At 48.7% G+C, this 15,415-nt stretch overlaps 1 non-coding gene across 1 annotated transcript; it reads left to right on the plus strand.

The window, feature by feature from the left end:
- Positions 1–13,729: 13,729 nt before the first annotated feature.
- LOC118677950 lies at positions 13,730–13,891 on the plus strand. The gene has a single exon (XR_004974653.1). It is a non-coding gene; the product is annotated as a U1 spliceosomal RNA (small nuclear RNA).
- Positions 13,892–15,415: the final 1,524 nt, after the last annotated feature.

The raw sequence follows: 15,415 nt of genomic DNA on the forward strand, positions 1-15,415 counted from the left end.
GCCTGGCCAGTAAGAGAAGAGCATACCTGACCAAGGCAATGGGGGACAGTCAGGTGTGGTTACATTACATAGGAAAGGCCATCAGCCCTGAGGTTCTGTTCAGTATCATCAAGGAGCCACTTCTTGATTTCCAGGGCTTGGAGCCACTTGGCTACAGGCTGGAAACTACTGGTGGACATTGTTTCCTGTAGGGGAGACCCAGCCTGAGAACTAAGCCACACAAATCAGGTGGTGCTTGATGACATCAAGAGGCAGTTCTGGTGGAAGCTGGTGGGAGATGCTCACTGGTGAATTGGAATTCACCCCACTTACATGGGCTGATGTTCTCCACTTCTAATTTATTTTCCCCAAGCTTTTTGAGATATAATTGATAAATAAAATTGTAAGATATATATTTTTTTAATATGTTTCATAGATTTTTTACAGAGAGGAAGGGAGAGAGATAGAGAGTTAGAAACATCGATGAGAGAGAAACATCGATCAGCTGCCTCCTGCACATCTCCTACTGGGGATGTGCCCGCAACCCAGGTACATGCCCCTGACCGGAATCGAACCTGGGACCTTTCAGTCCGCAGGCCGATGCTCTATCCGCTGAGCCAAACAGGCTTTGGCAAATTGTAAGCTATTTAAAGTGTATATTGTGATTTGATATATGTACTCATTTTTTAAAGGATTCCTCTCACTTATTTAATTAACACATCCATCACCTCACATATTTATCTTTGTGTGTGTGTGCGCACGCATGTGTGTGTGAACACTTAAGTTCTCCACTCTTTTAGTAAAATTTAATTATACAACACAGTGCTACCCACTATACTCACCTCACTACACATTAGATCCTCAGAACTTATTCCTCTTATAGTTGAATGTTTGTATCTTTTTATCATCCTCTCCTTAATTCCCTCACCTCCCAACCCTGGCAATCACCTTTCTACTGTCTAAGAGCTCAATTCTTTTTAAGGTTCCATATATATCTAATGAACAAAATAAACTGATGAACTACATAGATCCAGAGACACAGAAGGATTGAACAGACTGATGAATCTCAGAGGGAAGAGGGGAAGGGTAGGTGGGTGGGGGGAGTGGGGAGTAGGGTGGGGAGAGATGAATCAAAGAACTTATATGCATACTAGAGGCCCAGTGCACAAAATTCGTGCATGGGGGGGTGCAAGGTGGGGTATCCCTCAGCCTGGCCTGCACCCTCTCCAAACTAGGACATCCCTCTCACAATCTGGGACTGCTGGCTCCTAACTGTTCACCTGCCTGCTTGCCTGATCGCCCTAATTGCTTCTGCCTGCCTGCCTGCTTGACCTCCCCTAACCGTCTCTGCCTGCCTGATCGCCCCTAACATCCTCTTCCTACCAGCATGATTTCCCCCTAACTGCTCCCCTGCTGGCCTTATTGCCCTCAACTGCCCTCCCCTGCCAGCCTGATTGCCCCCGATTGCCCTCCCCTGTTGGCCTGATCGCCCCTTAACTGCTTGCTCCCCCTCAGTGGCCTGGTCTCACTTCTAACTGCTTGCTCCCCTGCTGGCCTGATCATCCCTAACTGCTTGCTCCTCTGCCGGCCTGATCACCCCCAACCGCCTCTGCCTCGGCCCCCACTACCGTGGCTTTGTCCAGAAGGAAGTCGGATGTCCAGAAGATGTCCAGTTGACCTGGTCTAATTAGCATATTACCCTTTTATTAATATAAATATGCAGAACCCATGGACACAGACAATAGTGTGGTGAAGGCCGGGGGGGGCAGGTGGAGGGGGTCAATAGAATAAAAAGATACATCTGTAATACTTTCAACAATAAGGATACCTTTAAAAAAAGAGTCCACATGTGAGTAATACCATGAAATATTTGTCTCTGCCTGGCTTATCTCAGCATAATGCCCTCAAGCTTCACCTTTGTTGTCCCAAATGACAGGATTTTCTTCTTTATCATGATTGAACAATATTCCAGTGTGTGTGTGCTTGTGTGTGTGTGTGTGACATTTTCTTTGTCCATTCATCCATTGATGCACGCTGGGTTGTTTTCAGGTCTTGGCTGTTGTAAATCATGCTTCTTTGAACATGAGGTGCAGGTTATCTTTTCAATATCCTGTCTTCATTTCCTTTGGATATGTCCCCGGAAGTGGGATTACTGGATCATATGACAGCTTTATTTTTAATTTTTTTGAGGAACCTTTATACTGTTTCCATAGTGGCTGCACCAATTTATAATCCCCCCAAACAGTGCACAAGAGTTCCCATTTCTTCATTTTTTGAAGTTAGTGTGAGTTGGCTGTCCTTTGCACCTAAAATAATCCTGACCAATATATCCCCTGGCATTGTACCTGTAGCGAAAACTGAGACACAAAGAGGAAAAGTGACTTGCCCAAAGTCATGCAGTGACTGGTAACAGATAAGCCTCTTGGCCTCCAGCAGGCATTCTTTCTCCTGCAGCTTCCTTCATTCTGGTTAGAATGGCCTCCAGGAGAGCAAGTTGATAGGGGCCAGGAGGCCAGCATCAAGCAAGGTAGGGGACCTCTGAGCAGCAGGGGCCCATCTCTGCACTGGGGGCCCTAGGGGCAGTGGATGGAACTGGAGCAAGAGGAGGAGTGCCCCACTATTGCTGAGGGCAAACATGGTCAGAATTCAACATGGGGGTGAAGGAATAGCTCTTCACAATTGCAGATCCCCAAATTCCACATTGGAAGTGTCTCATTACTTGAATTTCAGCTCATGCTTGAAATTGAAACTCTTTCATGGAGCCCAGAGTTTCTGGAGTCCCCTGGTATCCATGGTAGATGGAAAACAACTGGCATTTTTCATCTTTTTATGTTTTGGGGATTCCTTGACTGGTTTTGCTTGAAAAATAAAAATGAAAATTCAACCACTAAAAATAGTTTGAAATACATTGGACTCATGTCTGCAGCCATTTTACAGATAGGAAAGCTGAGGCTTTAAGCAGAGCTAGAAGTCTGTCAAGGGCCTTCAGGAAGCTGGTGCTAGCCCTTGGACTCTGCTTTCCTGAAACTTCCCATGGCTGTGGCGCACAGGCTTGCTTGTGTGACCATGAGCAGGCTTGTGCCCTCTCTGAGCCCCCATGGGATAAGGTGCTCTCCAGCTTCATGCTCTGCATCCCCAGCCATCCCCTGGGCTTTCCCATCCTTGGGGCCTCCTTCATTAATATGAGAAGTAGTTTCTGTCTTTACATAGAGGACGGGTGAATCAGAGGGGTTGATCAGCGAACGGACTGATGTAATTCCCCAGCCAGCATCGTCATGCTTTTGTGCCTTGAATGGAATTCTTCTTCTGTGTGTGCCTTTCAGGAAATAAAAAAAGAAACACGGGGTAAAGAATCTAGAGAGATGGATTGACCCTGATAATATCAAAGAGTTAATTTCTGAGCTCATTCCTGAGCTGTCAGGGCTCTGGAAACCTCTCTGGAAGCCATAAATAACACATTTTAATAAAAGAGACTTTGATTCCTCTCTGGGGGCTGAAACTGTATCGTGATTCCCGTGGCAACTTGTCAGGGCGCCAGTGTGGGGTTTCTCTGGCACTGAGTAAGAGATTACACATTTGGGCATGTCCAGGTCTTCATGGTCCACTGGAAAACCATCCTGCTGAAATGCCTTTGACCCAAGGAAATGGACTTTTAGTGGAGAACAGTTTTTCCACTTCTCAAGTTCATTGTTTACCAATTTCACCCTGAATTTGGTTGAAAGTAATTATTAGTTATTTTCTCCATTTTCCTGCTTTACAGAAGCTCGAATGACTCACAGATGATTCCAGTCGCCCATTTCACCAGGAACCATACCTAAGACTATTGTGGGGAATGGAATTTCAGTATCTTGGGGAATGAGAAACCCTGCCTTATACAACCTTCCGGGTTGAGTTCTGTGCAGAGCAGGTTCAATCTGAAATATATTTCCAAAGACCCCGGCTTTAGTCTTTGAATTTGCTGTGTGATCTTGGACAAACCACTTACTGTCTCTAGGCCATGTCTCCTCCTCTGTGGAATAATAACCAATGACTCTGTGATTTGAGGTTCTTGAAGTCTGGAGAAAAGCTGCCGTCTCCTATAAAATGAGGATAATGACACTCACTTCCCTGCAAGAAGCACTTGGTTCCTTTTCAAGGAAGTGAAGGCAAGTCAGGGACAAGATAGACAAAGAGCATATGGCATCCCTGAGCACTGCAGGGCCTCATCCTGGCACTTGTGGGCTTCTTTAGAAAGAATGAAAGAGAAAAATATAGATAACCATGGCAGATACTGTCCGTTGCCTAACCAATATCCACCTACCTTTTTCTAGGCAGCAGGACTCCAATTTTGCCCAGAGCAGCACCAACAACCAGGTTCCCTTGGCACTAGGAGTGACCATGGGATATAGTCCCAGCCAATGAGTTCTAAGCAGAAGCTCCTGGGAGGAGATTTTGGGAAACTCTTTTTGCTGCTTGTTTCTAGCAATTCTTCTTTCTTTCTACCTGGTATGTGGATGTGATGCTGGATCTCTGAGGCTACTTTTGTGGATGAGGACAAGGGTCACACCTGAAGGAAGGTAGAACAGGGTGCGGGGGAGCCCACGTCCTTGAGCACAGTGCAGTGTAGCTGCCCAGGCTGGTCTGTATATCTCCTGACTTGTAGTTATAAGAGATAAAAACAAACCACTATCGTTTTAAGCCACTGTTATTTCAAGTTTCTTTGAAGTACAGCCTCACAAGCAACAACAAACAAAAACTTCAGGGCAAGGCAAAATGAAAATCTAACTAGTGACCAAATCTGAGAAGAAAGTAAGGATGCAGCTTCTTGGGCCATAAAATTCTACACTGTTTTCAAGGTTGACCTTCAAATTTGGCTCTGAGCTTCCCAGCAGCCAAATAAAGGAGGAAACACCAACATTGACTTGATTTTCATTATTCCTAGAGAGGGAGTGTTGAAAAGAAGACTCAGTCTTTCCTGGTATTAGTTGTGGCTACATCACAGTGTTTCTCCAGTGCCTGGACCCAGGGCCTGGCATAGAGTAGGCGCCTGATAAATGTTTGTCAGATGTAATTTATTAACTCTCCTGCTTATGTGAAATATAACTAACCCCTTTAAACCATTCTTGAATGAACCAAATTAATTTGGAGTTGGGTTGTGTCATTGTGTGTGTTTTATATTCTTTGCTGTTACAGGGACCACTTTCAGATACAGGTTAACAAAATGGATCTCCTACTCCCCACCCCTAGTTCCTCCTCCAAAGGCTCTGTGGGCACAGCTCTCCAAGTCTCTGTGTCCTTGTCCCTCCTTCCTCCACTGGCCAGCCTCTGTTGGCTTTCTCTTCTCCTGTGTCTTGAATGCCTTTCTCCTGGCTCCTTCCAGCAGCACCTATACTTGCTCAAACTGCATCCACCTGAAAAATAAAGCCCGTCCTCTCCCCTGTCTCTTGCTTCTGCTCTCTCTTCACAGCCAAACCTCCTAAATCAGTTATCTACACCTTCCCCTCCACTTCCTCACTTTCCACTTTCAGGATTTATTGCCAAACTCAGAAAGAACTACTTGTAGTCTTTATCATACTTAATCTTCATTTATTTATTAACTCCATAAATTTTTATTGACCTTACTATAGGTCAGGCACTCGTCTGAACATTGAGGATATAATAGTGAACAGAACAGACAAAATTTCTGTCCCCGTGGAGCTGATTCAAGCTGGGAAACACACCGGTACTTGCAGCCTGTGCACCTGGAGAGTACTGCATGTACAGGCTAAGGGAATGGTAACTCGGGGTTATGTAAAGGTGGCCTGGGAAGACTTCATCAAAAAAGGTGAGGGAACAAGCCCCTCACAGATCTTGAAGAAGCATGTTCTAGGTCATGGGCAGAGCAAGTGCAAAATGTAAAAATGGAAATATGATTGGCTTCTTCAAGGAACAGCAAGGAAGCCAGAGTGGCTGAAACACAGGAGGGAGAGAATAGTCAAAGATGAGGTTGAGAAGGTGGGGTGGACTCTTTAGGGCAACAAACGTGGTTATGAGAATATTGATTTTTTTCTCCCTCCAAGGGAGATGGGAGCTATGGAGGCCTGTAGAGCAGAGGAGGGCGTGACCTGGCTTAAGTTTCATCATGTGCCCTCTGGCGGCTGAGGGGAGAATGGACTGCTGGGAGCTAGGGAGGAAGCTGGTGGGAGGCTGCTGCAATAAAGCAGCTGAGTGGGCTCAGGTGAGATGGTGGTGAGAGGAGATCTGGATGTACTATGAAGGCAGGATCACCTGTTCGGCTGTCTGAGAAGCATTCAGCCCAGTTGCCCATTCCTCCTCTTGGAATCCTCTTTGCATTTATCTTCTGCCTTTTCTCTGACCTCTTTTCCCGCTCACTTGCTTTCCTTCAGATCTCAGGTGTTCCCCCCTCTCCCTGCCCTGTTCTCAGTTCTCTGCCCACTGCATTCTCAGCTCCCCCTCCCACATCACCTCAGTCCTCTTTGTCAACACCTACATGCTCCTCTTCTGCCCCTCCTCTCAAGTCTCTCCCCTCCCCCACTCCTCCCCTCCTGGGCTCCACTTGTCTCTCCCTGGCCTCCCTGCCTCCAGGCTCTCCCATCAATCTGTCCTCTACCCACAGTTCACCCTGTAACTTGAAACTGGTCCTGAAAAAGCTTCAATGTTCCTCACCCCACAAGCAGGTGGAGGGCCCAGCAAACTCTACCCCGTGGCACTTTGGGCTGACCCTCTCCCAACTCTGCTCTCAGCCACAGCCCACATGCTATCCTCCCCTTCCCAGGATGTGGTGTCCCTCTCCCCGGCCTCTGCACCCTTGCCCACCTGGAAAACTCTGACTCACCTTTGAGTGAGAATCACTCAGGATGTTTTGCTGTAAGAAACCCATCCCTTAAAGACACTTATTTTTACTTTACAGAAGTCTGGAGGTGAGGGGCAGTGTACGTTGAGGGGCTCAATTCGCCCGTCTTCCCCAGTGGCCTCCTCAGAGTGTTCATTTTCCATCCAGAGTTGTGCTTTCTGGTCTTGAAGTGGCTGCTGAAGCACCAGGCACAGCAGTGCCAAAGCAGGAGTGGGGAGCGGGGGACAGAGGAACTGTCTCCTCATGACTTGTCTCTTATCAGGGAGGAAATAATTTCCAAGAAGCCCCAGCAGACTTGCCCTGTGATTGGTCATGGTCACCCCTTGACCAACCACAGGCAAATGGTTGTGAGAATGTCATGACTAACATGGGACAATCACCGTGCAGTCTTTGGGATTGCGCATTTGAGCCCCAGTGAAATGGGAAGATTCTGTTAATAATCAGAAAGAAGAAAGAAATGATTGTGGTGTAGACAACTAACCAAATCTGTGTGTGAGGTGTGTTCTATTGCCCCTCCTCTGAGACATCTCCCCCACCCCTTCTCTGGAATAGCAGAGCCTGAACCCCAGACCATGTTCCAGTCACTACTGGCTATGGATCCAGAATTTCCCAGTCCTTATCTCATGTATTCATCCCTATCATCTCTTTTTCACAGAGGAGGAAACTGAGGCTCAGAGCTGGAAAGGACACTGAAGATCAGAGGGGAATAGACTGGCCTGAGATGTCCCATTGAATTCTCCCCTGAGGTAGTCTGGTTAGGACTGTGCTGTGATGGAGACATTAGATGTCTGCACTGGCACATGGTTGCTGAGCACCTGAACTGTGGCCAGTGGACCCGAGGGCTGAGCTTTTCACTTACGCAGCCACATGTGGTTAAAAGCTGCTGTACAGGATGGGGAAGTGACAGAACCAGGACTAGCACCTGCAGGTCTCTTGCTGCAGACAGGAGCTGAATGGGCAGCATGCAGATAAAAGGCCTCCAATGTGTGAACCGACATTGCCACATCCTGGCCATTGCTGGTGGGGGAGGGGGGCCACAGTTGAAAATTTGTCACTAGAAATGCAATTATAAATATGTCACTAAAAAGGACTTGGCAGGGTGAAGAAATCATTCATCAACTCCAATAAGTTTCTGGAAATTATTCACCCTAAGAAGAATGAGAAACAATGCCCTAGCAATTTGTTCTGCTTGGAAGCATTTGCCCATGGAGTGGCAGGTGGTGGGCTCCAGCCTTCCACCCAAGACAAACTGATCCATCAAGGCCTGGGCTCTAGGAGTTGGAGTGGGTGGAGGTCTAGGGACACTATCCAGGCAGTCTTTCATATTACTGCAAGGGAAACTGAGGCCCAGACAGGGACATGCTAGTGATAGACTGTCTGAGGGCTGGGCACCTGCCAGCGCCCTCATTGTGGGCTCCTCAGCATCCATGCCCAGCTCCTCCCCACTAAGCAGGGGTTGTGAGGTGTTGGAGGTGATTGTCTCCACCTGAGCTCCAGCATGAACATGGATTGGCTCAAACCCCTAGGCACAGTCCCATCCCTTTATCATAGTGATTGCCTAAACACACTAGTACATGGAGACAAGTCACCCTGAGGGCAAAGCCAACATCCAAAGAACCATAGACAAGAAAGTCACAGAGGAACAGATAGGGCCTGGACTAAACCATGCCTGAAGTCATCATGCAGTTTCTAAAATTCTTGAAAATTTTGGAATTTTGTTACATGATCTAATCAATTTCACTTATAGTTAAAAATTTCACTTATAGTTAAAATTTTGGTATTCTGTTACTTGCCATCAAAAGCGCCCTTCCTGATGCCAGATCTTAAGTCTACTATTCCACAAACTCCCCTGCAGTGGAGGCAGTGACTGCCGAATGCAGACGAAGAGACCCAGAAGGGACAGGGCTTCTGCTGGGCCCCTCAGTTCATCAGGCAGTGGAGCTGAGACACAACAACTTGCTAACCTCGTTATTTTACTATGTCTGTGAGTGAGAGGTCGGTGACCTAATTTATAGAAAAACCAAGACTTGGAGATGGAAAGACAGCACCCACCTCCTCGTAACTGAACTGCAGGAGACCTGGGACTACATACAGTCATTCTGAGTCCCACTTTAGAGATGTTATTTGAAGAGCTCTGGCAACCACTTTATTTCTTCATGAGAGTGCTCTAACCCATCTGAGTGGCTGTTTTGTTACTCTGTGTTCCTTCTCTCATCTTAAAGCACTTATATCTAAAGAGCTGGATAGATGCCTTTCAGTTGGAGATAACCTTCTGTATCCATGACTGTCATGTAAAAAACCACCCCGAGAATTTTGTGACTTAAAGCACCATTTATTATTGCTCACAGTCTATGGTCAGCTGGTGGTCTTCACAGAGGCCAGGTCTCAAGTCCCAGTGACTTGAGAAAACAAGAATTTGTTGAAGAGATAGTGGGAGCTAACAACACCATGGAGTTGGGAGGACCCAGTTTGGAAAGCAGGCCAGCGTATCCAGGCAAGCTGAGGATGCACAGATTCTGCTCTGCAGTGACACCACCTGCAAGGGAGCTTCTCTGAAGTGCTCATGTCTGTGGGAATCAAAGGACACATTGACTGCTTTCTGTTATACCATCTGTAGTGGTGAAATCCTGAAGACATTTGCACCTGTATCAGTTAGCTATTGCTGCATAACAAAACAACCGAAACTCAGTTGCTTAAAAAATAAGCTTGTTATTGCTCTCTTGAGTCTATGGCTCCAATGGACAGTTATGAGGTATTCACATTTTGGAATAAACATATAGCTGTTAAAATGAATGAACTTGATCTACAACTGTCAACATCAACAAATATGATGTTGAGGCAGGAATGCAAGGTACAAAAATAATACAACTAATACATTTGTATAAAATGTAAAACGTGTTTATAAAACGAGGGATGATCTGGAGGGCTCTCTGGAGAACTGTCAGAGACCATGTAGTCACCTCCTGACAACTTGCCTCCCAACATCTTCCTCAGCCTTCTTAAAACTGTAGGTGTCTCTCTGAAGACATGGGAGGGAAGGTGGGAGGGGCAAGGAAGAAGGGAAAAAGGCTTTTGAGTTCAGACATTCTACCTCTGTATTTTGAGTGACATTTTTTCTTACTGAGTGTCTGTTGTATGCAACACTGCAGCTAGCTAATTTATGTGCAAAGGAGACAAGAACTCTCAACCTCATATCAAAAAAATTTAAAATACACCTTTCACTCCGCTGGGAGCAGGCACAGTAAGAGGGACACACAGATTTGGGTGGACACATCAAGGCTAGAATCTCCTATACCCTGGAGACCCTTGGAGTTTTGCCTGGTGTCCAGACCTCTCTTCTGAACTCTAGACTTCTCATTCTCATTGGGATGTGCCACCAATGCCCCAGACCCAGCACACCCAGACTGAACCCACATCTTCCTGTGGTAGGGAGGAAGGGAGGTAGGGAGGGTGTGGTGGTGGGGCCTTCAGCACATACAGCTGCTTCTGGTGCTTCTGGGAATGCTGTCTCCTTTTGGGCTGTAGGGGCTAGGCCTTGGGCAGGCTAAGGCCACATAGCATAGTCTTCCACCCCCATGCCATCCTGGGGCTGGTTGAGGATGGACAGAGAACCTGGCTGGCCAAGGCTGGAGCAGGGCATGCATATGAGTTACAGAGGGCCTGCTGGGCACCTGTGTGCATGTGTTTATGGAAGCATGTCAGTGGGGCAAAACAGGGGCAGGAGATCAGGAAGGAGGCTACTGTGTGGTCTAGGTAAAAGTGATAGTGGCTTGTACCTGGCTGGTTGCCATGGCAACTGAGAGCCAGGGATGGATTGTAGAGAGATGGAGGAGAGAGAACCATGAGGGCTTGGCAGTGCATGGATGTAAAGTTGACAGGGTGGGCAGGTTGGGATGGCTTCCAGGATTTGGTTGACTCGTAGCTGAGCAGACAAGGGACCTAGAGGGAGTAGGGCCTCCCTCATACCATCCTCTTGGTTGGCCAGCTGTGTCTAGCCATGCGGACCAGGGCAGCAGGCAGCAAGTTGTTGCCACAGTCTTGTAGGAGGGTTGCGCTCAGGTGCAGAGGCCTATCCAGGGCCATGCTGTCGGCCCAGAGTGTGAGTGGTAAGTGCCACCCTCTTTGCGGCCTCACCCGACCGGGTCCCAGGGACCCCTGGGTGTCAGAAGCCAGACTTTGCCTCTCCTGGGACCTCCTCTGGGATCCACGTCCAGGAGATGAGTCCAAGCACTATTCCTGCCCAGTGATGTCACCAGACCCAGGGCTGGAGCACACAACCCACCTGCCTTTCACATTCTCATATGCCAGGATCTCCAAACCTCCCACACTAGACTTGACCCCTTGACACATCCTGTACTTATCCTCTTGCCCTGCTGGCCCTGCACACAATGCCCATTACACACTCACACCGCCATTGCCCACACCCACGTCTGCACAGGCACTACTGCACAGACACTCTCATCCATGTCTGACTGATGGCCACCCTAGGGTCACACACCTCTGCCCCCGACCCATTTGTACAAAGTCCACAGCCCTGAGTGCAAATTATGTGGACCCTCATTCCAGATTTCATACCGACCTGTAAACTCATAGGTCCCCTGTGACTACCTCAGGTAGCTCTGAGACAATGAGAGTCACCTGAGGAGACTGTGCTGTCCCTAATCTCTGCAGAGTTGTGTTGGGATGTGGGAGAAGGAGGCCTGTGACCCAGAGTTTGGGGCTAGCCCTCAGGGTGAAGATGGGAGAGACACTGAGAAGCCAACCTCACTCATGAAAAGGAGAGCTTTATCCAGGTCAAAGCTGGTTTGGTGGAGTGAGCTCACCATCCCAGGAGTGCAAGCATGGACTAACTTCTCCCAGTGGAGAAGGTATAGGGGGGCCTCAGCCCAGAGACCCTGGAAACTGGACCTGGGGTGGGGCTGGGGGAAGGTGGGTGGGATGGAGGAGCTGGGCCAGGCCATGAGCTTAGAGATGCTGAAGGGGCCATCTGGGAAAGGGAAGGGCTGGAGGGACAGGCAAGGCTGGGGCCAGCAGTCCCGGAGGGTGAGGGCTGTCTGCTGTGGCCACCATAACTCAGCCTGGGCAGACAGTTTCCTTTCTCCTGCCTGCTTTGGAGGAGCGGGACCCATTCTTTGAACTTCAAAGGGATCAGTGAGTGTAGCCCTGAAGCCCAGGTAGTCCAGAGACCTGTCCCCATCAGTCACAGGTTCCAGGTCCTGTGTTTGCCACCCACTCACACGGTCTTGCCACACCTTGCCTCCTGGTTTGTAGAATGTGGTCACAGCCGCCAGGCCCCAAAGAGGAGGCATAGGACTGAGCTCCTGCACTCACTGCAGAGGCCACAGGCTAGGCCTCCAGGGCTGCTCCGGCTCCTGAGTCCTATAAGCTCAATTCAGGATGGAGCGGAGACATGTAGTTTCTCATACCTTTAGGAATTAAAAAAATCTATCATACCTTTATCATCTTCACAGACAGTCAGAGGGAGAGAGAGGCATTCTTATTCTTTCTTTCCCCGTTGCACAGGTGGGAAATGGAGGGCAGAGACATCAGGTCTGCCTCCAGGCCACACAGAGAGGCCTCTGGCCCATCCAGTCTGTCCTCAGAGCTCATGGCATGTGTGCTTGGGGTTAGGAGTGGAGCAGTATTAGTTTGTGGAGATTTTGATCCTTTCACAGAAGGATCACTGGCCTGGGCTCCACCATTGTGCCCTGTGTAGCCACAGCTGTCCTCCCTTTCCTGGGCCTCAGTTTCCTCAGCTATAAGAAGAGCTCTGACACCCTCAATGGAGAAGAATCCCAAGCTCCATAGGCGGGACTGACCTGGAGGTGGGTTTTCTTGGTTATTTCCCATCTTATATAAAACATTCTGTGTATGTCGATTAATGTTAAAAAATAAGAGGTTCCCATAAGAATCTGGGTTTCACCTTGTCTTGAGGAATCAGAATCCTTGGTCATACTGGTGTTCCCAGCTGCTGACCGCTGTCTGAGGCTGGAGCTGTTCCCTGTTAGGTGGAGGACACATCTCTGGTCCCCAGACCCCTTCAGCCAGTGCCTTCACTACCGTGTTCTGCCTGCCCCAGAAACTCCTGCGTTTGAGACCCCTACCTTGTGTGAACAGCCTTGCTTTGAAACCCCTGCCCTGTTCTTATCTGCAGTGTACATCAGGCAAGTCACTTAGCCTCTCTGAACCTCAGCATGCGGCGTCTGCAGAGGGCTCAGCAGAGACCTTCCTGGCATTCTGTGTATGCTGAGCAGACCTCGTATTGAGTACAGCTGAGCTTGATGGGGACAGTAAGAGAGCTCAGGGCCTTGCCCTCAAAGCGTACACCGGAGATGAGCCAAAACGCAGGAAATGACTAATGGGAGGCAGTAGACCGTGAAACCAGAAGGACCTGAGGTTGTATCCTGATCCTGACACTTCCTAGCTGTGTGACCTTGGGAAAGTTACTGAACTTCTCTGGCCTTCATTTCTGTGGATTCTTCAGCCCTTGAAGCCTCATGATAGATAAGGTGGCTGCAGGGATGCAAGTGAGTTAATGTGGGGAAGTGCTTGGCATGCAGCTGGTGCTGGATGAGTGTCAGGGAACATAGGGGCCAAAGGGGCACCAGTGAGGGAGGACAGGGCACTGAGATGGCCTTGGATCCTGGAAAGTTGAAGAGGATGTGCACAGAAGGCTCTGCAGATGAAGGGGGACAGAAGTATGGGAATGAGGGAGAAGAGCTTGGTCAGGCTACAGCTAGTCTGGGAGGGGTTAAGGGAGGTGACTGAGGGTTGAGGAAGTGGACTGAGGGGCTCAGACTCAACCAGACAATGGGGAGCCAGGGAGTTCTTAAGCAAGGTCTCTCTCTGAAGTCAGTTGTGCTGCAAAAGAATGTACTTAATGGCCCTCCTTTTGGGGTTGATAAAAATACTATTCTCATACTTACCTGCAGGGAGATACCATGATCTGGAAGGTGGTTTGCCCAGGGTGAGGCTCACCTCTTGCACTCCTGGTGTGCTGAACCCTGCAGTTTCCCCAAACGTGGGAAACTTGATGGCATAACTCATGGTAGTAGGAGACTGTGTTCACCCTTTCCCCTAGAAAAAATATTATTCTCAAAAATATTACTTTGGGGCCATGAGGACAGCGGTGTCCCCCTTTCCCCCCTGGATGTCAGGTGCCAGGCTGAAATGAGCCAGGCTTGGGTTTCAGGTGACAAGGGGCAGAGCCCAGCTCCACCCCTGTATGCTCCCAGCAGAATTCCTTGCACCACTTGAGCCTCAGTGTCCTCATCCATTAAACTTAGGGGTGAACCATCTGAAACCTCAAAGTTTCCTTTCAGTGTAGGTTGTTCTGGTTTCTCACCTTCAATGGTGGATGTGTTGTTGTGGGAGGAGTTGCCCTGACCCCTGTCTGGTGAGCTTGAACTACTACTTATTTGTGTGGCTGGTTGGGAGGCAGGGGAAAGGGGTCCCCATCCCCCAAGCTGTCTGTTGATGCTGCCATGGTACAGAAATACACAAAGACAGAATGTTTGTTGAGCGTTTACAACTGGGCCTCATCTGGGCCCCACAGAGCAGACACCTCAGGCAGAAATGCGTGCCCTGTGCCCTGTGCAGCCCAGCGGCAACAGCAGCCTCCTCAGCTTGCCCGAAGACAGGACCCGGTGTATCTGAGGCAGAGCCTTGGTTGGGAGTGTGTGCTGTCTTTTAGGAATGATTTGAGGGCCATAAATCTTCAGTAGCGAAGCAATCGTCAGAGTTTTCATGATGCTGAAGAGTTTAGACTTGTCTTGAGGGGTAACAATTTCACGCAAGTACTGCACCAGCTCCAACTATTTGTTATTATAGAGGTGGATTTTTTTCTCCTTAAGGTGGAATCCTCCTCAAATTTCATGCTTTGCTTTAACTTGTTTTATTTCACCTGGAACACGAATAAAAATAGCCCATGAGATATACATGGTGGAGGAAGGAAGGAGGGCAGAGTGTTCGCTGAGTGTTTGCTACCTGCTGGGCCTGGATCTGGGCCCACAGGGCAAACCTGAAGGCCAGCTCCGGTGCTGGGCCGGGCAATGCTCTGGGAAATCCTCGTGACAGACAGAGAAATTCTGTCTCAGGAATCTGGCAGCCTGCCGAGGTCTCATAGGTGGGCATTTGAAAGCCAAGTGTCAGACTCAGGGCTGTGTGACTTGAAAGTTCATTTTGGGGGAGAAACCCATTTGGGGCAAATTCTCGAATCCCTATTCAGAGCTCTGCAGTCTGAAGCTTATCTCCAGTGGCCAAGATAATGCTCTCCGCAGCTGCATGCCAACTCTGAGTGTGAACAGGATTCCAGGAGTGACTATTTAGCATAGTTGATTCAGGGCCTCCTTGAGTCTCCGCAAGCCCCTTGGAAGCCCTGTTTCCATGCCAACCATTGCTGTGCCACTCATGGGCATTTTTATAGACTCCCTACACCAGGCCCTGAAAGGATGCCAAAGGGAATTATTCCTGCTTAGAAGCAGTCATTTGCATTCCATTTGCATATCCAGCAATTTTTCTAGGTTCTCCCAAAATGGGGGCCAGCTAACACAGTGAGTGGTTGTCTCTAGGGCCTGGCTTAGCTGAATAAAAGAGTCTCAAAAT

The sequence above is a fragment of the Myotis myotis genome, unplaced genomic scaffold (assembly GCF_014108235.1).
Source record: "Myotis myotis isolate mMyoMyo1 unplaced genomic scaffold, mMyoMyo1.p scaffold_m19_p_2, whole genome shotgun sequence".
NCBI classification, from domain to species: domain Eukaryota; kingdom Metazoa; phylum Chordata; class Mammalia; order Chiroptera; family Vespertilionidae; genus Myotis; species Myotis myotis.